Genomic DNA, 25,989 nt, shown 5'->3' on the forward strand with positions numbered 1-25,989 from the left:
TAGAATGGATTTTTCATCAATTATTGAGCAGATTTTGATTAATAAAATTGACCAAACTGCATTTAAATTAATACATTGGCATAAAGTAAATGCATAACAACATTAAATGCCAGGCACAGAAATGATTGTGGAGAGAAATTCTCTTTTGTATATATTTTGTTACTACAAATAGATCCAGGTGATAAATTCTATTTAAAAACAATGTTCTGTTGAACATTTATTACCATTTTATGGGCCAGCCATTTCCAATGATTCTCAATATGTTTTCAAAATGGTGTTTTCCCAGTTTTAGTGAGACCTGTGATGCAATGAGACAGAGGAGATATCTCAAGTTCCAGTCTTTCCTTAGATATTTTCTACCTTTCCCAAGACACATAGTGCTAATGAGAAAGCTATGGGTCCAGTAATGTGTGTTGATTTATATCCTTGAGCCATTCCAACTCCAAGGGAAAGGGGCATTAGAAAGAAAATACGTGTCACCCAGCAAATTTCTAAGAAACAATGTTCACAAAGTTCCTTGTAAGATGGGTAATTTAATTTTAAGACTCCACTTACGAGGACTTTACTAAACAGCATGTGTGGTAGAGACATTTGGGATAGGTTAGATCCTTAGTCCTATTTATAAAAATAAACAATCCCAATTTAATGGCATAAAACAATAATCAATTTATTATACTCACAGATTGTGTGGCTCAGGAATTCAGGCAGGACCAAACTGGGATGGCTTTTCTCTGCTACACACATTTGGGGCCTCAGTTGAGAAGATTCAGTTAGGTGGGGATGATGTGAATATTTGGGAACCAAAATGTCTTGACAATATTTCATTCATATTTTTGGTAAACGGCTTGTGATGACACAAAGGCCGGCCCCAACGGGGACTGCCAAGCAGCATGCCTGCACATGGCTTCTCCATGTGATCAGGTGTCTCACATTGTGGAAGTTGGATCCCAAAGGAGAGCATCCTGAGAATAGATGTTCTAAAAGTATCCGGCAAATGGCATAGCATTGCATGACCTGTTCTCAGAAGTCACATTATGTCAGGCACACTGTACTACAGATATTATACTTTCCACATTCAAGGGAGAAGATATAAATCCCACCTCTCATTAGGAAAAGTGTCAGATATATGGCATTTTTATTTACAACTGACATAGAAGGACAAAGGTCAGATGAGAAAAAAAAAAGATGAGCTATGGGTTAATCCAGGAACCTGAGTAAAACCCAGGGTCGAGAGTAGGGGGATCATGAAAAAGCATAGTACTCAGCACATAAAGGTTAATTATCAGTATATAAAAAAAGCTTTGGCATGGCTGGATAGATTCATAAAAACTCTGTTATAATAAAACAAGATGAATATCAGAAAGTAGGGTAAGCTAAACGGGGTAAGTTCAAATTTAGAAGTAAAACATGTGAACAATGAATGAATAAACAAAATGGAAGAAATACATGTAAGGTCAGTACAAGAGTGTTTAAGAAACAAGTTCTAGGTAAATTATTTCAGAAATGAATATGTATCTGTATTATGTATATGAAATTAGTGTTCTCAACCTTATACTAAAGACAGTTGTGTAAATGATGAAATTAATGCCACATCTGTGAATGTACAAAGTCTATCTGGAAAAAGTCTAGCTATTGTTAACGTAAAAAGAGTGGTTTACATGACATTGATGTAACTGGCAGTCAAGGATAGTAAACTGGAATGCATATATGTGAACAATGACAACTTTACTGTACTAGTCATTGAGGGGTAGTAGACACTGTTGAGTGAGCATGTGTACTGTATACCTATCACATTCAAAATGACTGTGTGAGTAGAGCAATGAATCTGCATCACATTTTGCCTTAAGCTTGAACATTCCTCCACAGAAGTTATTCGGATGATTCAGAAAGCTGCAGCCATGGGTAACTGGTGATTGGCAGCTTCATCATGACAACATGCCCACTCATGCACCATGTCTTGTGCAAAGCTTTTTAGCAAAACATCAAATCACCCAGGTGACTCAGGGCCCCCTGTTGCTGAGCTTTGGTGCCCAGCAACTTCTGGCTTTTCCAAAAAGTAAAATCAACTTTGAAAGGGAAGAGATTTCAGACTGTCGATGACATTCAGGAAAATACAACAGGGCAGCTGATGGTGATTGGGAGAACTGTGTGAGTTCCCGAGGTGCCTACTATGAAGGGGACTGAGGTGTTATTGTCCTATGTAAAATGTTCCTTTTCTGTTGTATCTTCTTTGATAATTGTCTGTTTTTCATATTACATGACTGGAAACCTTCTGGACAGACCTTATATACTGGGTGTTGACAAAATTTTTATTTTAATCAGAAATAATATTGAGTGCCTGTTAATAACAAAGCACTATGAAAAGATCTACCAAAGATAACAAGAAGGTTAAATAAAGGTATATTAACCATGTACATTCATATTACACACACACAGCTTGCACATTAGGAAATATAACAAAATAATGCATTCACACAGTTAAAGTATGTGATGGATTCTTAAAACATAATTTTAAGCTATAAGCTATTTTTAAATATTCACACAAGCACCCACATATATGTAGGTAGAGAGATAGATACATTTAAACAGCAGATAGCCTAATCATGATGGAGCATTATGTATTTACAGGAGAGTCCTGAGATATAGAGATAGAAATGTCCCTTTAAGTCCCTTTAAAAAATAAAGATTTTATATAAAATGCAGCCTTATTTGGGATACAGCAGTTCTAGTTTTAAGTGGTAAACTATGATTTAAAAATAACAATAGTGTTTAGTACAAAAATATAATAGCAATTAAATATCTTTCTTTGCCTTACATATCCATTTGGCTAACATAAAAATGGAGATCTATAAAAGTGTTTAAGGTTTTCATATACTCTGCTCATAATAATCATTGTGAAACAGGAAAGCACTTGCACAAACATATGTGTGTGTGTGTATGCATAAAATAACTGCTAAAAGTGTGTCCCTCAATAAAAGCCATAAGAACACTGGCAAAAATTGTCAAAATAAAACCCTTTTCAAGTTCTGGAAATTACCAATTGAGGAGTGTTTATTCAATGAGACAGCTGAATATCGGTAAGAATAGTATGTGTTGTTAAATTTTATCTTTTCTTATCCACATAATTTTTTCCAGTAGATTTAAAAATCTGCAGCCCCATAACCCCAGTTGCTATGGAAGCCAGAAGACTAGCACACTGGAAAAAGATAGAATTAGTGTAGCTCACTAAATAACCCCTTTCTTAAGAACTGTTGTTATTTCACATATCTAAAAGCTCTTTGGAAAAGTCTGATTCACAGGACATAAATATATATATATATATATATATATATATATATATATATATATATATATTTACCTGAACCAATACTTACTTAGTATGAAAAGACCTATTTCCAGAATGTTTTTAAATAAATTATTGTTGATTGTTTAACAGCACAACTGTCTAAGGAAGCATTGCTCACTGGGGGCAAACAAGAGGTTGGCTAAAAAGCATGACTAGAAAATATGATTGAAGAGAATGTCATTCAGGGTCCTTGAAAATCTCCAATATTCAGAAAGTATTCCTGGGAATCTAAGGGCCATGAAAATATTCAGAGCTTTTCGAATGCTGAGAAAAGATGTGAAAAGACCTGTTATCTCTCAACTCTGTCTGACCTTGAGACACTGTGTAATCGGGAAGTGAAGGCTAAGCCAGAGATGTAAAGTGGAGAACATTAAATGTGTTCCTCAAAACATGTATAAAGTCTTTTAGCAATGTTTGGAAGATTTATTGGTTCAAAGCATTTAGGAAAATTGCTATCCAAACATTATCTAACCACTAAATTAACCTATCTGAGTCTATACTAGCTACATACAACAAAGAAATCATATTTTAGCAAATTAGTTGTAGAAAGTGATTAAACAAGCAGGAAAAAATAAAGCTCACAATAAGCTGCAACAATAAAGAGCAAAAAGAGTAAATCCTAGAAAGGAAAAATATCTGATTTCCAGATTTGACACAATTGAATATATAAATGTTTCATACACAATAAAAAAAAAGGGGCCAAAAGAAAGTATTGTAAGTATGAAAGAAATGAAAGCCAAACAGGTGATAGAAATTGTCCGTTAGGGGGCCTAAACACTGGAGGTAGAAGAAAAAGATTTTAAATCAATTATCATAAATATGTTAAACAACTGAAGAAAAATAGTTCTAAATATCTAAAAGAAAATCTCAAATTAAAGCATATTAATAAAGGTAAGAAAATATTTTAATAAAAAATAGAAATTTACAACTGACATGAAAAATTGACCAGAGGGATTCAAATTTGAATTGATAGAAGAAAAAAAAAATCAGCAATCTTGAAAATAGGTCCATTGAAGTTGGCCTGTCTGAAGAAAAGGAAAGAAAAATTAGAAAAATGAAAAAAATCTTCAGAAACGTGTGGGACACTGTCAAGTATCCCTATCACAAATCAAAGCAAAAACATATGCAAAAGGAACACTTGAAGAAATAATGAACAAAACTTACCAAATTTAAAGAAAATATACTAATACACGTACCTAAAATTCTTAATGAACTTGAGGAACAGTAAACTAAGAGCCAATCATAAGCATATCACCATAGATAAAATGTCAAAAATCAAAAACATATTCTCTCCAAAGCAACAACAGAAAACATCATAAACAAGAAAATGTCAACACAATGAACAGGTGACTCTTCATCAGAGACCACAGAGGCCAAAAACAGTAGAATAAGTTTATAAAGGTCTAGAAAAAAATTAAGAGAATCAACCAAGCATTCTATACCCAAAAAAGTAAGGGATGTCCAACCTGTGGCCTGTGTACCACATGCAGCCCAGGATGTATGTGAATGTGGCCCAACATAAAATTGTGAAGTTACTTAAAACATTATGAGATTTTTTTTTTTTGTGATTACATGTTGCAATGTATTTAATGTGTGGCCCAAGACAACTGTTCTTCTTCCAGTGTGGTGCAGGGACTCCAAAAGGATAGACACCCTAAGTAAAAAACAAACAGAATTAAAAAAAAACACACAATTTCTTCACAATCTGAACAATCTGAAAACAACTCAATTTCCAATATAATTTTAAAAATTACTCAGAAATATTTTTCACAAAAAAGAGGTGTTAAGAGTTGTATGCTGAAAGCTATCATTATTGAAAAGAAATGAAGATGTAAATAAATTGAACAACATCCCATGTTCATAGATCTGAAGACTTAATATTGCTAAGATGACAAAATTCCCCAAAATGATATGGGAAATTGATGCAATCCCTTTCAGAATTCTAAGTAGTTTATTTGCAGTAATGGATAAATGGATTGTAAAAGAGATCAACACTGAGAAAGGGGGGACAAAAATAAACTAACAAGAGAACTCTCTGTCTAAATATGTTACCTTCTCTAAATTTCATGTTTTGGTCAAAAGTCCTATAGATCAATACTAATCAAAGAATATATAATATGAAGGATGCAAATAAACATATATATACATAGGGTTTTCAATTAAATAACATTTTTAGGATAGTATCTCCTCTAAAAAAAGTATCTCTGTACAAGTTTGTCTTGCCTGTATGGTTGTGGATTTTGACAACTTAAAATGTTAACATATTATATGAAAATTTGTCATAAAAATTTCACTCTTTTTTCCTTTAGTCATATGGTACAGGTACACCATGCATAAAGAGGAAAAAAATACAGTTTAGTATGTATTCTAAAGTGAAATGCATTACAGGAGGATTAATACCATTGTTAATTACCATGTTATTCAAACAACTACATGTTATTTATAATGCAGCCATGTAATATTAAGTAGGTTTATTCTAGTACATAGGGAAAAGATTGATGATTCATTCACATATTTAACTATGGCATTAAATTTACATTACAAATAGTTGCTACACTTACTTATTTTTAATCATTACCTTGTATCAGCACACCACTGCCCAACACACACACACACACACACACACACACACACACACACACACACAAACCAACAAGAAAATGTTTTTAAAAATTCACTGGAATCCATTTAGAATTGAATAATTCCACATCTTTAAAAAAAGTACTACTTGAGAAAAACTTTAATATAATTTGAAAAAACAAGACTTCTCAAAGTATTTTTCTTGCCACTGTTATGTTTTATATCTTATATGCACACCAAAACAACCTTGCTTGGAAACAAATTTATAAACTTGTTCAAGTTTGTAGAAGTTGTTTTAATGATTAAAAATAAATTTACATGACTACTGACTAAACCTATAATCTAACTATTAATATGATATTAAATTTCTAAATTTGCAAACATAATTGACCCTAACTTTGTAATTATCATTGACCCCGAAGTGCTGCTGGTCAGAGAGGTATTGCAATAAGTTTTTGGCAATAGGAATATGATATCTTACTCTTTCTCTCTCTTCTTTAAAGACTGGAGCTAAAAGACTATTCTCTCTGAGGTTATCAGGTTACCAGATGAACAGAAAATAAAATCAAAGCTTTAGTTCTATTCTGTTCCTTGAATGCAACACAATCAATTTAGATGGTTCTTCATGGGAATATTATAATAATACTGCACCGTGCTAACAGTGATTTTTGTTTACATTTATATAGAACCATGGGAAACTACATTTTCATAAAGTTTCTTAGACATAAATCTCAAATCCCTCAGGTAAAATGTTTAACTTTGAACATGGGTCATATCTTCGTGCTTTTCAGTGAATAATTTTTAGCAATACGTGGAATGAAAGGAAAGCATGGTATACAAAGCAAATTAGTTGTAGAACGCTGACATGCAGAAAAAGTGAGGAAATTAAATGTGCTTTATTATTTTTGTCTTGATAAATTACATATATGAAATCACTTGCTACATAGTCCAAAATTGCGCTTAGAAAGCAAGTTTGCTCTGGGTAAACAATTGGGAAATAAGAAAGAGAGATGAAGTTTTAAATAAACAAAGAGGCATCCACATGTCTCCTTAATGGTTTCATATTAACTGTTCCCTACAATAAAAGCATAACACACTGGTGCTTTCATAATGTGACCTCTTTTAACCAATGTGACTCATCTCTTGCCATTCCATCCCCCATCTATGCCAACCCAGCTCCAATCACAAGGATTCATTTAGCAGTCTTTGAGTTGTCCATGGCCCCTCATGAATCTTGCTTCATGGGAAATATTGGCCATAAAAAGGAAACATGTAATCAGGTTTTCTTTGGCTATTTATTTTTAACTCAAATTCCTTTAAGTGACTGTTACCTTTCATGTGATCTCCATACCTTTAAAATAAAACACCCTAAAATGAGGCCAAGTTCTGAATTTTTAATTCACTATTTTAGTTAAAAAATATAGTGATAATTATTGAAATATGCATGCATAAAATAGGAGAAGATAAAAAGTGACTAGAGACGGTGTTGGAGAAAAATCTATATAGAAATAAGATACAAGGCACTGCTGATTTTGCTACAAAGTAAAATAAAATAAAACTTTTTAGATTCAATATACACAAACATAAACATTTTCTATAGGAGATAATATAATTTTGGCATATTAATTTCATACAAACTTTATGTAAAATTTTGCCTTTATGTGACATCTATTCCTATAATTTAGGTTTTGATAAAAGCATTTTATAAAATGCTTACCGTGTACCAGGTACTATGTTGTGTGTGTGTGTGTGTGTGTGTGTGTGTGTATTTATTGTTGTTCAAGGACAGTTGTTTCCATTTTCCCCCCACCCCTCCCCACCTCCCCACCCACCCCTGCTTCCCACACTCGAACCCACCCCCTTGGCTCTGTCCATGTGTCCCCCTTGATGACCCTCCCCCTATTTTCCCCTATTATTCCTCTCTCCCCTCCCCTCTGGTCACTGTCATTGTCAGTTTGGATGTTCAGAGAAGCATATGACAAGATGTGATTATGAGTAACAGATCAACTGTGGGACATGCATCAGAAGTGTAAAGGGTGAGTGAGGAACAGGATAAGATTTTTTGTATCTTTGTTTTATTTTATTTTTTTATTGTTTTTGATTGCAGTACAGATTGGACACTATGAAGCAGACAGGAAAGGAGGAAGCTTGGGTTTGCAGGACTGTAAACTGCAGCACAGTTCTGAGAAGGGTCTGGACAGGCCCATTGGAGTCTCCTGGCCAAAGCCTCCCCTGGACCCTAACTTCTCTCAGGAGTGAGCTTAAGTTGGCTGGGACCCTCACCTTCCTTAGACATGGCCTGGAGCAGCCCTCAGGAAGCATGGCCTCCCACAAACATCATGTGCGTTCAGCGGGGCAGCAGCTGGGAGCCTTTGGTCAATTATCCTCCTTATAAAGCAGAGCCGAGTAGTGCATTTTTGTTTTATTTTCTCTAATAACAGCTTTCTGAGATAGATATCCTTATTTTATAGAAGGATTGGAGGTTCAGAGAGGCTAAGTAATTTTCCTCCAATCTGAGATAAGTAGGCGGTATTGACGGAATTCAAACACTGATTTCTCCAACCTTCGAATTGCAGCTCTTTACACTTCTTTATGAATTGTTAGAAAAGCAGTCACAAATATGAAATTGGTATCATAATACTTAACCCATATGGGAACTAAAACTACAGTGGGAAAGAACCATTGTTCCTACAGTTATTGAAAAAGATTGTGGCAGCGTTAGAAGTGCCTCTTCACATCCTATGTTGTCCAAAATGCCATGACTTGCTTCTGATTTAGTGCAGCTAATTAGTAATTATATTGAGAAAACTGAAACAGCTAATCAAAATACTTAGAAGACTATTAATGATTATGTGTGAATTTAATTGTACTTGTATACATAGGTAGTACATATGTGTTGTATTCAAACAGAGTGCATGTAGGGGATATGAGAGATTAAGTAGCTAGTACTCCAAGGAATGCTGCAATTCCTTTTAAGTGATATGGTATGTTATAGAAGATAAAATAACAATAATGACATATATAATAGTTATATCATGTCAAACACTGTTCTAAATCATTGCAGCCATTAACTCATTTAACCCTAACTACCGTCCTATGATATTAATGATAGTTTTATTCCCAGTTTACAGAGGAGAAACTGAGAGGTTCAGAATTCATATCATATGTCCAAGATCATAGTTTCTGTTAGAGTCAGGATTTGAACTCTGATAGACAATCACAGAAGAGTCTTTTCAAGTAATGAGAAAAAGCTTCCAAACAATACTCAGTTCAGCATATTGATCCTTGCTGTATTTAACAATAATTCCTTAAATCTATCTCATATATTTCATGTAGTGAAGACAGCAAAATGAAGCTTAATTTTTCTGCAAAGACTATAGGAAGCCCTCTAAATAAAGTCACACCTTCTACAGTTTCTACGACCTAGACTTTTTTGCTGTTGTTCCTATTAGCAATTAGAAACAGAAGTAATAAGGGCAGTGAACACAATTTTTCCTGAGCTTAGTGGAGTTGAGCCAGGAAGTGTTTTCTTAAATCACTGAATTTTAACAAGTTGTAAACAAAGAAAATGACAGCTCCCTCAGAACACCAGTGCTGATACAGGAAGAGGCCTTCCCAGCGTGCTTTACTGTGCAAGGCAGAAAGGAGAGAGAAAAGACTGACACAAGAAAGGCAAGGGCGAAAAAAGGAAAGCGGTCCAGAAACTTGGTGAAGTTACCTCTGTGTCTTTTCTGGGGATGGGCCATTAAAACAATGAGAAGCACAATCAACATAAAAGCTCAATAACTGTTCAAAATTAAATAGAAAAAAAATCTCACCTATACAAACAATACAGTGTAATATTTAGTACACCAATTTAACAAACATTGTTTAGCACTTAGTAAGTTCTTGGTCTTTGGGATATATGATTTCATCTTATCATCTTAACAAAGCCATTTGATAGATAATATTTTCCAGTATCTATTCCCCTATTTGTAAGTCATGAAAAATAAGGCTTTGAGAGTTAATTTTATTTGCTCTGATTAAACAACCTACTTATTAATGGAATTGAAATTAGAATAGCTATGCTTCAACTCAAGTCTTAAGCAAACTTAAGTTTCCACAGGGCTAAATTTTCTCTGAAATCTAAATCCAGTGAAGTTTCTAAAAAAAGGTAAGACCTAGCTTGCTATTCTCTATATTATTCTGATTCAGTGGAAACTTATCTAATTTATACCTTGAGTTCAGGTGGCCAGCTGCAGTTTTCAGATTAATAATTTTCCTGACCTGAGCCCACTAACATGTGTAACTTTCCATGGAAACTTAAATTCTGAGTTTGGAGAATGATGTCTTCCTGAAGTATTTCTGTACAAATCATTTGCAACTTGTTGCCTTGGACTGTCAGAAAACTTACAACACACACAACACGTGGGCTCTTTATTCTATTGGTGATTTTTAAAAAATAATTTATCTTAGTGTCATTCCTGAAAAGTGCCAAGCTTCTATGGCAACAATCATGAGAGGCACAAAACAATGCTGCTTTTATTTGGAGATTAGATAGCAACATGGTCTAGAACAAAAGGGATTGAATCAATATACTTTAAGCAACAGAAAATATAAACTCAGTGATAAAATGAAAGTTACTTTTGAGATAACATTTATAAACTTATGTCATGATTATGGGCAAGCACTTGTTCTTGGGCCTTACGTATAATATTAACATTTGTCTCTCCAGGGCTGCAATACATTTGCAAATTCCTGTGGGCTGGCAATTAATACAGTCATGTTGTTGCCTCTGGTTCTGCTGTATTTAGTGTCAGTCCATCTCACATTGTTCCAGCATTCTTGGTCAGAGTCACGGATCTGAGAGGTTTTCAGTTGTTACAGGATGAGATCTCAGCAGGTATGGGAGAAATAAAGTGATCTTTCTAAACTTGTTTAAAACCATCAAACCCATATTTTTCTAGGTTAAGTTAGTCATGTAGTAAGCTATTCCAAAAACTAATTTATGCCTTATATTTATAGAGTGACTTACCATTTTCAAGACACATTAATATTTTTCATCTTTATAACAGCTTCATAGGATGTAGGTATTATTCTCAATATTTTCACAGAGGAGGAAAAGGAAGGGACACAAAGTTAATTCCCAACAAATCATACAGCTCTGAAGTCACAGTATTAGAACATGAACCAGGTCTTCCTCTTGCTTTACCATGTTTTCATAACAATTTTTGAATGAGTCATGTATCATCTACCCTACCCCTCATAATAACTCTGAACACACTATACTACATCAATGGTCTACCAGGCATAGTTTCAATCCCATGGGTTGATGTCTACTAATAATTGTTTATTTTTTTCTAGGATTATTTAAAAACTTAACCAACCATCCTGATTTGTGATGCCTTATACATTCTTGGACTTGCTCTCAAGTTTTACAATAAAAATTGGTTAAATTCCTATATACTGCTAGAAATACAAATATATACTCATTGGATAATTAAAGTTATAATCAAAGGAGAAATTCTTAATTAAAATGTAATTAATCCTGAAAATAGAAACTATGATGTAGATCATGGCTTCTTCTTTATTTAATATATCAGAGTGCATAAAATTTTTAGTCATAAACAAAGAAAAGTCATTAACCTGATTTCTAACCTGGATTAGTTTCCCTAATAAAAGATCTAAATTTTAGGTTTATTTTTAATGAAATGTATTTTATTTTTCTCAAAATGCATTTTAAATACTCTCTGTTATATACTATAATTGGAATTAGACTAACAAAGCACTGTAGTTCTAAATCTAACTAGCTTCAATGAATAGATAAGAATGAGATGAAACTGGCCCATCAATTACTTGTATGTGAATTATTTCTAGAGTGTTTAGACACTTGAAAATGTTCTACATTCTTTCCAGTAATTTCAATCTTCTCTGGGCAAATACTAATTTTACTACCAACTCCTTCATTATAGATAAGTCAAAAGTCAGACCATTTTATTGCAGTTTCATAAATGTGCTAAATGAATTATTGTGAAGTGTGAATCAATGAAATTCAAATTAATAATAAAAGGATGCAATCATTGCTAAAGATAAATATCAGCCTAGCTTTATGTCCCCCATCCTAATTTATAGAATTGGATTGGGGGACATTTAGTTTTAGAAGTTCATGGCCTAGTAATGATACCTTTGCAGACACTATACAAATTTTATACACACACACACACACACACACACACATATATACAAATTATATATATATTTACTTTGAAAAGTAATACCACTATAACTATATAAGCATGATAACATGATTTTCAGAGAGTCTTACAAAATATAGGTAGATATTTCTAATAATATGATTGTATACAGGTAATGTGGTATAGAAGTCCAAGCACAGGCTTAGAAATCAGGTGATATAAATTTAAGTCCCAAGCTATCCTTTGGACAATTCACTAAATCTTTTCATACCTGTTTACCTTCATCAGGAAAACTTCAGAAATATATGCAAAAGCATGACAATAATTAATACCAATATGTAGACATTGGGAAATGTCTAAATATATAAATGTAAACTACTTTGATAGTGTAAATTGGTATACAAATATAATCTTAATGGAGGATTTTAACATGCTAATGCTCCTTATGAAAGTCAATTAAATAGACTAGCTCCATTTGAAGGCAACACCATTAATAGATACAGTGCCATAAGCTGGACCTGAAATATGGAAGCCCTGGATTCCTAGTGTATTTCTCACATGTTGGTAACTGGGTAACAAGGGTTCATCAGACGTGCACTATTAACCTCAGTTTCCTTAACTATAAAATGAGGACAATCATACTACTCTTACACAGTTAATTTTGGATTTTAAATTAAATAGTTTGTGTCTGTTAAACTCTTGGTAATTTTTAAAATTTATATATAGGCCAAGGCTATTCTAATGACTGTCTTTTTGCTTCATTTTGGTTAAATCACATTCTATAATTAGACTAACTAACTCGAAGAGCTCTGTCTGTGGAAACCATGGGACTACTCGTTGCTGTAATCTGGTTTGTGCCACTGGAAGAAAGGAGGTGAAAGAAAATTACCTCAGGTGCAAGGAAACATAAATTGTTCCAGGAGATCAAGGGTAGGGAGGTAAGTGCATGGAATAAAAGCTGCAGTGGAAGCTGAGTTATAAAACTTTACCTGGTATTGGTGAAGAGGATGAGTTCAATGTATTAACTTGTGTGTTTGCCTTACATTGCTGAAGTTTCTCCTTATAGGCTTCTGACATCGTTTAAAGTGTCAATGTGGGCAAATAATGACATATAGCATGTAATTGGCCATTATGTCATAGAAGTTCAACTGTAATAGTACCTAGTAAAAAGTGGCTGCCCTTCATTTTCCTTCTTATTTTGCTTCATTTTTTATTGTGAAGTATAAAAACTTACTGGAAAGGGCATAAACACAAATGTAATGCTTAATGAATTATTTTAAAATGAATGCACATGTAACTATCACACAGGTAAGAAAAGAAAAGAAAATATAGCCAGCAACCCAGAAACCCTATCAGTCAGCATTCTCCAGAAAAACCAAGGCAACTCAAGACTAAACATAAGCATGGGCATGCATACACATACAGAGAGCAGGGTGGGGAGAGGGAGAGAGGAGGAAAGAAAGGCTGGAGTTGAGATTTAAGAAATTGGCTCATGTAATTGTGGGAGATATTAAGTGTGAATATTGTAAGGTCAACCAATGGGTTGAAAATTCTGGTAAGAGTTGATAGTGCTGACTTTGTTTGTAATCCATGGGGCAGGCCAAAAGTAACAAAACCTCTGTTACAGTTTTGAACCAGAAATCTTTCTTCCCTGGGAATCCTGTTTTTGTTCTTAAAACCTTCAACTGGCTGGATGGGACCCACACATTATGGAAGGTGATTTATTTTATGTAAAGTAAATTCATTGTAAATTTTAATCACATCTGCAATATACCATCACAACAGCATTTAGAGTAGTGTTTGCATAACTGGGCACCATTGCCTTGTCAAGATGGAATAAAAATTATCCATCACATACCATGTTTCTTACAAATCATATATCTTTCCCTTCCTGCTCATCGTAATCATTATGCTGACATTTCTTCTTTACTTCTCTAGTAAGTGATCGCTTGTTTTTCTTTGTTATTATTTTACTACTTAAAAATAAACCCCTAAACATAATGATAATTTTTTAATTGAATATAAAAGAAATAGTACAGCATACTTTCAGTGTGTCTGGTTCCTATGGTTAACGCTCATGTTTGTGGAATTAATGATGTAACTAACAATGTATTTGATTTTAATTTACTATGTTACAATATACTTTTAATTTGTTCTGCCTGTTTTATGATTTTTCTCCTTTTTTTCATTGTTTTGATTTGATTATTTTTATTATTTTTTTTTTTAGTTCAGGAGTTATATATTCTTTTGCTATTAATTGGTCATTATGTCAAGGACTAAATCATGCAAGCTTGAGTATCAAAGTCAATATTATTTGGAACTTTTACTCTTTTCCATACATTAATAAAAACCTAAAATTTAGGTAGGTTTCTGCAGAAAGATCCTAAGATTAAGTATAATCTGTTAGTGAGTTATTAAAGGAGTGCTTCCAGGAGAAACAGCAAACAAGTGTGGAAACAGGAGACAAAGGTAAGGAAAAAGACTCACCTGGTATCTTTGGAGGTTAAACAATGACCCAATGTTGCCTGATCCATTGGAAAAATAGATTTTTATGCTCCATTGACCAAGAGTTTTTGGCTAAGGATTTCAGAGAATGTGAATGGAGGCTAAAAGAAATGGAGGAGGGGGGAAACTTGGGGGAAAAAAATGGAGGACAAACATTTTTGGTTTTATGCCTCCCCTCAATTTAAATGCTATTTTCTTATATTTTTATTCAAATCCTTTTAAAATCCTATAATGTGTTACAAATGTATAATTATGTAAGCAATGTTTATTTAAATTTCCCAATGTTTATTTACATTTTCCCAATTATAAATTTTCCCAAATACGTTTATTGAAATTAAGACTTCCTTGTTTTAGAGTAGTTTAAGTTTCTCAGCAAAATTAAGACAATGAAAGAGATTTCCCATATAACTCCTACCCCATACATGCAGGACCTTCCCATTATCACCATCCACCACCAGAGTGGTACATTTTTTGAGACTGATGGATCTACCCTGGCATATCAAAATGATTCAAAGTCCATACTTTAAATTGCAACCTTGGTACAATTACTTTTTATTTCCAGGATTTTTTTTTTTGTGGGGTTTTCTTTTTTGGATTTTCTATAATCTTGTCATATGAACACAGAGTAAGTTTTTTGTTTCTCTTTTTCTTCCCAATCTGTATATCTTTTATTTTGTTTTCTCATAGCTTTAGCAAGGACATCTAGTATGATGTTGAACAATTGTGTCAAGAGACATTCTTGCTTTGTTCTTAATCTTAGTGGGAAAGCTTCAAGTTTTTTCACCATTAAGTATAATGTTAGATGCATATTTTAAAGATATTTTTATGAGTTTGAGAGAGTTTCTCTCTATTCCTATTTTACTGAGAGTTCTTTTAATAATGAATGGGTATACTGTTTTATCAAATATCTTTTCTGCATATATTATATCATTGTTTCCTTTTTGCCTGTTGAGATTAATTACATTAATATAGTTTTAAATATTGAACAAGCTTTGCATACCTGGATAAATCTCATTTGTTCATATGCACACTATTCATGGTTGGATTCAACACACTAAATTTTTTAGGAATTTTGCAATTATGTTTATGAGAAATACTGGTCTCTAGTTGTCTTTTCTTGTACAATCTTTGTCTGTTTTTGGTTTTAGGATAATGCTGGCCTCATAGAATGATTTAGAAAGTACCACCTCTGGTTTTATTCTCTGAAATAGATTGTAGAAAATTGGTATAATATTTTTTAAAATTATTTTATAAAATCCATCAGTGAACCCCTCTGGCATGGTGACTTCTGTTTGAGAAGGTTATTAGTTATTTACTCAATACATTTAAGGTATCACCTACTCAAATTATCTACTTCTTTCTGTATAAGTTTTGGCAGATTGTATCATTTAAGGAATTGGTCCATTTTTCTAGGTTTACCAAATTTGTGGGTTTAGAGCTGTTCATCATGACCCTTTATTATTTTTTAATGTCCGTGGGATCTGTAGTTATGCCCCCTCTTTTGTTTTCAGTCTCAATAATTTTCATTCTCATTTTTTTTTTATTTAGCCTGAATAGTCTTGTCAATTTCCTTGATCTTTTCAAAGAACCAAATTTTATTTTTGTTGGTTTTCAATTTCCTGTTTTACTTTTCATTGGTTTTTGCTCTCATCATTTATTTTCTTCTGCTTATTCTGAATTTAGTTGGCTTTTCTATTTCTAGTTTCCTTCGGTGGAGCCTTAGATAACTGATTTTATACTTTTTTAAAAAATGTAAGCTTTCAAATTTTCACCTAAGCACTGCTTTAACTGCATCCCACAAATATTGATAAACTTTGGTTTCATTTTCATTTTATTTAAAATATTTTTAACATTTCTCTTGTGATTGATTTTTTTGTCCCACGTTATTTGATAGTATGTTGTTTAATCTCCAACTATTTTAGGATTTTCTAGGTATCCTCCTGTTAGTGATTTCTAGTTAAATTTCTTTGTGGTATCAGAGTAGACATTGTATAATTTCTACTATTTTGAGTTTGTTTAAGTGTGTTTTATAGCTCAGTATTCTTGGTGAATGAATACTTTTTTTTTTATTTCTTTGCTCTCCATTCCTTCCTGCATCTCCAAACTGACAACTGAGATCACTGTCCATTTTTTTTGAAGAAAGCTCTAAGTATTCACTTTTTGACAGGTTTGCTGATGTTAGATCTTATCAGTATTTGTCTGTCTAGTAATGAATTTTTTTCACATTTATTCTGAAAGGATATTTTCCCTACATTTAGAATTTGTGGCTGTCAGTTAATTTTAATGTACATATTAAAATATTCTTCTGCTATCTTGCTCCATTTTGCTGTTAGAAGTCATCTATGAGCCTAATGGTTGCTAACTGTTGTCAACTTCAATGTAATCTCTTTTAAAATTTCTCTTTATGTTTGATTTTTTAGGCTCAAATGATGTGGATGGATACAGACTTATTTTTATTTAACTCTTTAAGACTCGGATTCTTGAAACTACAGATGGTATCTTTTATAAAATAGAGGAAATTCTCATCAATTTAAAATATATATTGTTTCTACCACATTTTCTCTCATCTCTGTTGACTCATTAAATTTGTTTTTTTTTTCTCACTACATTTTTCATGTCTCTTTCTTCCTCAGAACATTTTAAACTTTTTGTTTTTGTGCTTCAATCTAGAAACCTTTTTTTAAAAAATCATTTTAACACTGCTGTTAATCCCACCAATGAGTTTTTAATTTTGGTTATTGTGTATTCCACTTCTAGAATCTCTAGGTGGTCCTAAGGCAAATTTGCAATATCCTGTTTTTTTTTTTGTTTTGTGTATTTTTTTGTTGTTGTTGTTGTTCTTTAGCTTTTTTCCCCAGTAGAAAAACACCCTTCTACTACATGGATTGTCAATTGTTTTAATTTATATCTGTTGTTAATTTCTACTAGTTCCCAGTCACATGATTTGCTTTATCTTATGCCTAGAATATTTTAGGTATGTACTATGCAACAAATTTTAGAGATGATTCTGACATAATTTGAGAACCGAAAAATATTACCTTTCCTTAGTGAGAATTTTCTTTTGCTCCTTCATCCATGTGAGGGAACCTGCAATTCAAAATCATTTTAAGCAAATTTTACAAGCTGAAATTTTCTAGACTACCAAAATGACTTGAAACCAGAATGCCAGGCATTCTGTTGTAGGAGTAATTCAACTTTACTCCTACGGAGTAGCTGTGTCCTATACGTAACACATATAAATAAGAATAAGCAAAGAACTCTTTATTAGATTCCCAATATTTTGATGATTCTGGACTTCAAATTTTAGTTTTCATCTCAGGGTCTCAAATTGTTTCTCAACCTCTTATCCTTGAACAATAGCAACTTTAAAATCTGTACTCACCTCTTAATTTTATTTTCTCCTGGACATTGATATATGTATATGAACTTTTATATATTATGTACATATAAAAATTTATCCGTACACACAGACACAGATTTTAATAGCATTTCTCATTCTTCCAGGGAGAAGACTCTTCTTTATTACTTGGGAATCTACTACTGACTAATTTATATTTTATACTTAAGGACACCTTTTAATAATACTAAGAAGGTTTGTCAAATATCTTTGCAAGTGGTATCTCACGTAATGTTCTAGATCATATTTACCACTAAAATAACTCAATAATTTTACTGTAACTAATTTACCTAAGTCAGTTCTTTATGGTTATAAACACTGTCATCATGAGATGAAATATACATTTTTGGGAGGAATTGCCATATAGACTTAAGAATGTCACCTTAAAAGTTTTGAAGTTGTTAAAATAATGCACAAATTCTTCAAGGCAAAGTGAATAACAACATTACTGGTAGAATGAGAATATGAGTAGTGAAGGGACCCTAAGCCTTTTCCAATGGAAAAAATTTTAAAAATGAAAATCAAGTATTTTGAAAATAGAACAAATTTTTAAACAAAGGAAATTCAAATTGCAGTTGTTAAAAGGTCTTCTTTGTAGTTTGCACTTCTGGCAGGCATCTGGTACATGAAAAAAGAAAAAAAGGCATTGATAAGCAGTTTGCAAGTTCAAAGGATATAGGATTTTATAATGTTCTTAAAATTATAGGGTTGAGTCAGAGCTAATTATCACAGAAATGAAAAAAGAAAATACATGTTCATAAAATCATAATGTTGTTGCTAATTTACCAAGAAATACAAATTATATACCTTTTAACATGTAATGATGAACTTATTTGTTGTGATGAGCAAAGATAAATAATCATTAATATTAGGATCTACAACACTAAGCATGCACTAAAAGGAACTTCCTCAAAAGTTATATGAAGGTAGTATACGATATATGAATGCAAAGTGATAAATTATGGTTCATCAATTTATAATTCTGTAATCGTATAATTTAATGTGTTAATCCTATTTTTTATCTTACTGTTAATATTATTAAATCTATTTTCTTTGAGGCTTAAACCATTTCTAGGAAGAAATAATGATATAAAACTACAAATCATTTTATCATCAACAATCTAAAATAATTCATTTAAAAAAAAATCAATGAATATATACATTCATTCTCCCCATCAATGCCTATTTCATTCCCAAATGCCTTTCTCTCAAGCATCTTGAGCTTGCTAATGCATCTCACCACTTAACCAGTTATGTTTTTAAAATTACATTTTCACATGCATACAACTACCTACAAACAATATATATTATAATTTTCTATGAGAAAGACAAATAATATATGATCTCACTTATATATGGAATCAAATGGACAAAATATACTGATGAATAAAATAAAAATAGAGTCCTAGCTAGTGTGGCTCAGCAGATTGTGCACCAGCCTGTGAACCAAAGGGTTGCTAGTTCGATTCCGACTGTAGAGCGCATGCCTGGTGTGCAGGCCAGGTCCCCAGCACAGGGCATGCGAAATACAACCACACATTGATGTTTCTCTCCCTTTTTCTCTCTCTCTTCCTCTCTCTAAAAATTAATAAATAACATCTTAAAAAAATAGTAATAGAGTCATAGGTACATGATTTTAAAAATATGTGATATAATTGGTACAACTTATATTTAGACCTCCTCTTTTTACCCATATCAGTTTTTAAGACCTAATTATGTTAACATATATTCTATTCACTTCCACATATTTTAGAATGAATATTTTTCTAGTGATTAGTAGTTTAAATAATTTGGCAATAAGCTTTTCTGACTATATCATTTTATGTACATATGATAGAGTTTATACTTAGGAGTAGACTTGCTGTGTATGGTATGTAATTTTTCAATTTTACTAGAAACTTTCAAATTGTACTTCAAATTGTTATGCATGCTTATTCCGTGTTTATTTAAGCAAACTCATATGAACAATTGATTTTCCTAAAGTTCCTAGTTCCCTCAGAGGAAGACCTCACATGCCTTTGGGTAGTCTGTTTCCAGAAAACCAGATTGCCTTACCAACACTATCAGTAAAAACAACTAAAAATTATGGATAAAAAAAATAACAAAATAACAAAAAATTTAAAAAGTATATGTTCTTATAAAATAATCATAAATTCTGACTCCAAAATATAAAATAAACAAAGAACACAGACATTCAATCAGAGTACTGAAGCCATTTTCTGTCGTTAACATATGTACCTAACCCCAGCAGGCATGACTTTAACGTTTCACACACTGAAGACCAAAGAAAGCAGAAATATTAAGCTTTGATCACACTTAAGAATGTAAAATATCTGATCAGGAAATATTTGCATAAAGTTCAGTGGCCAGAGAACTAAGTATTCAATTGAGAATAATTTTAATTAAATTACCACTAACCTTCAGCATGAGAAATGAACAATGATGACAGTTGCATACCTACAGCCATGGTTATAAAGGTATGTATATGTCTGTGTGTGTATATGCTTGTATTTAAAAAATATATATATGTGTGTATATATATTCTACTATATATTATCTCTATATATTCTTTTAATATGCATATCATATTAAACTATAATTATAAAATATTTTAAATATATATTCTTCTAAAATGTATATTCACATATAAATACACAAATTAGTAACATTAACTTATAGTACATTGTTATTCTGATCACTTCAAAAATATCTAAAGTTAAAAGCCTATTTCAGATTAGAATCAAGATTAGTAATGCTTAAGAATAGAAAGCAAAATTGAGTTTTAACATTTTCAGAAAATTTTACTTTTGCCAAAGCTTAATAAATTTCACAACCCTCCCAGTGAATATAAAATCACCTCCAAAAATTACAACAAAAAAGTAAAAGTACTCTAAGTTAAAATACCAAAACTAACAAAATATAGTATCAGTTTAACAAAATCTCATATTTCGATTTATGAGACATAGAATATAAACCATTAGTCAAATATTTAGAGAAATAAAAGCAGGGAGAGACTGTAGAACACTAATTTAAAAGTTTATAAAATAAAATAGAACTAGAAATTTCTTAAATAAAAATGAATGGATCTAATGAAAGTTTGGAACAGCTGAAAGGAGTATTTATAAATTGCAAGACAAAAAGATGGAAAAACAATGTTTCATAATTTCTAAAATAGATGCAAAAAAGAGATATGGAGGGAAAGAAGGATGAGAATAAGAGAGAAGAAATATTTAATGAGATAATGATTGAGAATTTTCCAAAATTAAGGAATGCCAGCAATTCTAAATTTTCAAAAGACCAGTGAATTAATTCAAGTAGGATAATTAAATAAATTAATTCCACTTCACTTATAAGAATGAAAATGCAGCAAAAAAAAAAAAGGTACAATGAAGATAATTCAAACATCTTAATGGAAAAGACAGATTATTTTTTATATAATCTTTATTATATTTTTCCATTACAATTTAGTCCCCTTATACCCCCAACCCCTAGCAATCACCTGTTATCCCTGTCCATGAGTCCTTTTTCTATTTTGTTCTATCCCTCCACCCCCTAATCACCCCATGCCCCACTAACTGTCATCTATTCTCCGTCTACGAGTCTGTCTCTATTTTGCTTGTTAGTTCAGTTTGTTCATTAGATTATACATGTAAGTGAAACCATATGGTATTTGTCTTTCTTTGACTGGCTTATTTCACTTAGCATTATGTTCTCCAGGTCCATCCATGCCGTTATAAAGGGTAAAATTTTCTTCTTTTTTACGGTTGAGTAGAATTCCATTGTGTAAGTGTCCCCTAGTTGTTTTATCCACTCATCTATATGGATACTTGGGCTGCTTCCATATCTTGGCAATTGTAAATAATGCTACAATGAATATAGGAGTGCTTATGTTCTTTCAAATTAGTATTTTGGGTTCCTTTGGAAATATTCCCAGAAGTGGGATTGCTGGGTCAAAAAGCAGATCCATTTTTAATTTTTGGAGGTATCTCCATACCACTTTCCACAGTGGCTGCACCAGTCTGCATTCCCACTAACAGTGTAAAAGGTTCCTCTCTCTCCCATCCTTGCCAGCACTTGTTATTTGTTGATTTATTGATGATATCCATTCTGACGTTGTGAGGTGGTATCTCATTGTGGTTCTTATTTGCATTTCTCTCATGATTAGTGACATTGAGCATCTTTTCATATACCTATGGGCCCTCTATATGTCTTTTGTATGTTGAGAAGTGTCTATTCAGGTCCTTTGCCCATTTTTTAAATTGGATTGTTTGCTTTTTTGGTGTTGAGTTTTGTATGTACTTCATAAATTTTGGATATTAACCCCTTATCAGATGTATTGACGAATATGTTCTCTCATTCTGTGGGTTTACAAATAACTTTTTTTTCTTGGTTGATTGTCTTTATTTTAAAAAAATGACTTTATTGGGGTGACTTGGTTAACAAAACCATACAGGTTTCAACTTTACAACTCAGTAAAACATCATCTGCACACTGCATCGTGTACCTATCACCCTTTGTAAAGTCCCTTTCAAGAAGGAAATGTTATGATTTGCAACAGTATGAATGGACCTGAAGAGTATTATGCTAAGTGAAATAAGTTCATCAGAGAAAGACAAGTACCATATTGAACTAACATATGTGGAATCTAATGACTGAAATAAAAAATAATTTTTAGACTGATAGCTATAGGAAGCAAATGAACAATAAAAATAGAAACATGTTCAATCTTAACAAATATCTTATAAATGTAAATAAAAATGAAATGGATATTGTGGGCCTAATGAGAGAAAATAAAAAAAGTATAAACTTTGGCAATATCAAATACTACTAAAAATATAGACCCTAAGATGATAGGTTCAATCTCTTTTGGAAACAGATAGACATTAGCTTCTTAAGTTAAAGGTGCACATGCTCTAAGAGCCAGCAGTAATACTGTGAATATGCACCCAAAAGGAGATCTTTGCGTATGTGCGCCAGCAGTTTCTTACATGAATATACTTAACAGAGCCATTTTGAACATCATATTTATTTCTGATATAGCTATGAAAAGCAGGGGCAAGAAAAATGATTCTCAAGAGAAAGCCTGTGTTGGATTTTTTAAAAACTAAGGTAACATCTATATAGTTACCAATTTAAAATATATTTTTATCAAAGATTGTGAGTCAGCATGTCAACTCATAATTCACATCGGCACTAGAAAGTCACATGAGTTAGAAGAAATGTGTCACATTGATTTTAAATCTTCATTGTATTTTTTTCTATTTTAAAGTAATGCAGAAAGATGACTAGAATGAGAAATAAAGTACCTATGCTTGATCTTAGTCAAAAGGTGAAGTGATTGGATGAGAAGTAAAAATAAAGTCATTAGTTGTTAACAGAACTATTTACATATATTTTGTTTAGTTATAGTTCTTTTAAATTTATTTTTAAATAACTTGTTTATGAAGAATGTAGATAATTTATAATTGAAGTCTAAATTGAATAGTAAGGTCATTCATTTTCCATAACTATAGAAAATATATAGACAGTAGTTCTAAAATTTGGCAGTTCTATCTGAGAAGCTGCTGCAATAGATTTGAGTTCAATGTTTTAAATTGCACTATATCGTTATATTCATATAGATGTAAGTTGAGAGCAATGGGGATATTAGTTGTAAATCTGCTCCAGAAAAAGTGTCTGAATCTGAATTGCAAGCATTCTAGGGAGTAAAAGAGGTTCTAGGGTTGGAGGAGCTAGGGACAGAGTGAAAAACAGGTAATTTTTTTTCAATGGATGGATAGTAATTGGTTTCCATCCCCTGGGGTATAGAGAGGGGATAATAGGGCCTCAGAATAAGGTGGGAAATGGATGACCTTACTGCTTATTGAATGAGACAGCCACACACTTAGAACAGCCACAGTAACACTGAGATTGGTGAGAAGTGATCCTGCTCTCTGAGTCTTTCAGTGACCAGAGCCATAAAACAAAAGAAACAAACAAACAAAAAATCCAAAACCAACTAAGAAATTATTAAAATAAAAAGAAGAGCAGTGATAATTAAGAAAGGGCTTGTGTTTGTATTTGGCTTACAGGTCATTTGCAGGGGTAGCTAAGTGAAGCAATTAGCTGTGTGTCATTGCACTCCAAAACGTACCATTAGTAGTTATTTCTCACAAATGCCTCATGACAATGAATTAGAGAGAGTTGTCATAAGCTTCCATTATATCGAACAGAATTTTGAATTATTCAGCAGACTAGAGATGAATTTACAAGTAAATGTTCTTGAACTGGGAGTAGTCTCTCCATAAAAATGTCAGTGTATTGAATTTTCATGACATTACTGATCACTATTTTTTACATGCTAGAATGTTCTTTTCAACCTTGTTTATATTTAAGGAACTCCAGTGATGCAGATAATAATCATACAGGTTATTTTTTTAGGCAGTCCATTAAAAGGTAATCTCTGTAGAAGACCAATTATAAGTTGTTACAAAGACATTTTTTAAAGCCTCTAATTTGGTAACAGGAAGAAAACATTTAATTATATTTTGACTTTCTTACCTCCAAGGAAATCTTGATTTACCTTGCCAGAAGATTGAGCTCTTGATCAAAATATTTTGTGTGAGAAGGGATACTAATCAATTTCAATGACTTCCAAAGAGAAGTATCAAAAGTCCATACACACAGTATTCTTATTTTACTTCCTCCTATTGCTATCATATTCAACAGTAGTTGATACTATTTAGTCAAAATGAATTGACCCCAGAAAGTTTTAAAAGAATTGACAAAATGTCAGATGTTTCCTTAAAGTACATGACATTCCCACTACAAAGTCTATTATGATAATGCAGAGTTGTTTAACAGAATAGCTGAGTGTTCATGATCATCCTTCAACAGTATAATGGTTTGTCTGAAGTTTACCTAAATAAATTCTTCAGCGACCTACAACAATGTTGTAGACTAACACAACAGCTAGACCATGAAAAAAAAGAAGTTAAAGGAAAATGTTTCTTTCCCAAGGTACAGGCAGGCAAATATGTCTGAAATATATGTCCAATAATTTTTTCTGAAAATAGTAAACTGTGATTATAAATTTTAAAAATAAATAAATAAAATGTATGAGATTCTCAATCTAGGATTCTTCTAACTTCTTTGTGAGACAAGTACAGAAGGGAGGAGTGGTAAAAAAAAATGATGGAGAAAGATAAGAAATGCAGTCAAGTAATAAAAATACAGCTTGGGATTCCTTGGAAAGTTAAGGAGTAAAAAATCTTGAAAAATTTCTAGGGTTTTTTCATTCCTTGTTTTTAGAAGTTTCTGGCCATTTGCTTTTAAAAAATCTATTAAAAACGTTTTGAAAATTTCAATTGCAATTTATAGCATCTTTTAAAATGCAGATTATGTAAAGTATTTATTCATGATGATCTAATTTTTACCTTCTAAATCTGAAGCATATGCTCATCAGTGGTTGATAAAAGGAACTTGTGAGGAGAGCTTTTCATTAAATGTAGCATACATTTCAGCACCTACCTGTAGTCTTAAAACAAAGTGGAAATTTCTTGCAACAGACAAATCTTACCTCTAACAGAAAGATGTGAGCAGGTAAAGGACTTAAATTATTGGAGTTTTAAGATGAATGAGAACTTCAGCTGCTGTTGGGTGGCCTGGAGGTACCTGATAATATTTCAACCACAAGGATATCAATGAAAAAGAAAAGGAAAGATGGAAACCATTAAAAGACTGCTTGAGGTAGCATATATTGCTTCCCATGGTAATGAAAGATGAAAAAAAATATAACAGAGAACTCTAGACCAGTGAACTTGTCATAGGAAAAAAAAAGAAACCCACAAGTAGAGAAGATAGTTATTGTAGATAAAAGGAGTGTAGAGAACAGATTATTTTGCAAAAGGAAATAAAAGCTGTTATATATTTACTAGATCTTACAGGAAAAAATCAGGAAAATAGTGTTAAAACTTTAAGGTTGTATTAATAATATTCATGAATCAAAT

This window comes from Pteronotus mesoamericanus, unplaced genomic scaffold (assembly GCF_021234165.1).
Source record: "Pteronotus mesoamericanus isolate MK-2021 breed Mesoamerican mustached bat unplaced genomic scaffold, CSHL_Meso_final contig_73, whole genome shotgun sequence".
In the NCBI taxonomy this organism is placed as follows: domain Eukaryota; kingdom Metazoa; phylum Chordata; class Mammalia; order Chiroptera; family Mormoopidae; genus Pteronotus; species Pteronotus mesoamericanus.